This window comes from Dendrobium catenatum, unplaced genomic scaffold (genome assembly GCF_001605985.2).
Source record: "Dendrobium catenatum unplaced genomic scaffold, ASM160598v2 original_scaffold_126896, whole genome shotgun sequence".
Taxonomy (NCBI): Eukaryota; Viridiplantae; Streptophyta; class Magnoliopsida; order Asparagales; family Orchidaceae; genus Dendrobium; species Dendrobium catenatum.
In genome coordinates this window covers 1-1,148 of record NW_021445331.1, presented here as the reverse complement: position 1 = coordinate 1,148, position 1,148 = coordinate 1, and the positions used below count along the sequence as shown (strand labels likewise).

The following is a 1,148-nucleotide window of genomic DNA, read 5'->3' as shown; positions in this document are numbered from 1 at the left end:
ATATTATATAATACTTATTTAAATTAAATTTTAAATATAGTTTAAGTTAATAGAGTAGCTCAAGAAGCTTACGCGTAGAGCCAGACTGAACTTGTTTAATATAAGAGCTAGAGTATATCGTCAAGCTCGAACTCGTGACTTGATAAGCTCGACTCGTGAGCTCGTGAATGAGTCGAGCTTAAATTGGCCCACAAGCCAGCTCAGCTCACTTGAACCCCTACATATATCCATTCAAAAAATTATTAAATTATTCTATAGTATATGTTTTTTTACTAGTATGTTCTTTAATTGATCAATTCTACATTGTTTATCCCTATCATAAATATTTATTCTTTGATTAAAACCATTTCTATTTTGATTTATTATATTATAACTCTTAAATTACAACTTATTGTGTTATTATAGCTGAATTGCTCTTTGCTATGCTATATCTATTAGGTTTTCTAGAGTATAAAATGTTGCACAGTGATTGCCCTACGTAATATCGATATTGTAGTTTATTGTATGTAATGCTATTGGATTACACCATGGTATCTACTGTAAGTAAAATATGCTCAAACGATATTCAAATTTTATTTGAATCGTATTCCACTACTTTTTGAGAATCCAATTATAACAATATATAACTCTGATCTTATTCAAGTATTTTATAAATTAAGTAGTTTGCAATTGAAAGAGGAAATATTTTGATCTAAAATAAAAATTTGAACATATTCCTAATTATGATTATTGTGATACATAAAAAATCATTTTTTCCCACTTCAAATGTCTTAATAGGGCAAACGTAGAAAATAAAGAAGTCCAGCAATAACTATTTAAATATATAAGAAAACGTTAAAATTAAAAAGCACTCAGCTGGTTTGCCCGAGTGGTTAAGGGGGAAGACTTAAGATCTTCTGCACATAAGTGCGCGTGGGTTCGAACCCCACAGCCAGCAAAACTTTTTCAGTTTTTTTCTTCTTTTTGGTAAATAAGATATAGGTGGAAGACTTTTGAATATATATTTTTTAAATATAACTTTATGATTTTTTATTTATTGGGGAATTTGTATGGATCTCTTTTATTATTTGAAAAATACTTATAATAAATCATTATTTAAAAAGAAAAATTAAAGCAAAAAATATGATAGCAATATGATTTTATTCTGA

The 1,148-nt window shown here is 27.5% G+C and overlaps 1 non-coding gene across 1 annotated transcript; it reads left to right on the top strand.

The window, feature by feature from the left end:
• The first annotated feature begins 854 nt into the window (after positions 1-854).
• TRNAL-UAA lies at positions 855-937 on the top strand. The gene has a single exon. It is a non-coding gene; the product is annotated as a tRNA-Leu (tRNA).
• The last annotated feature ends 211 nt before the right edge of the window (positions 938-1,148 follow it).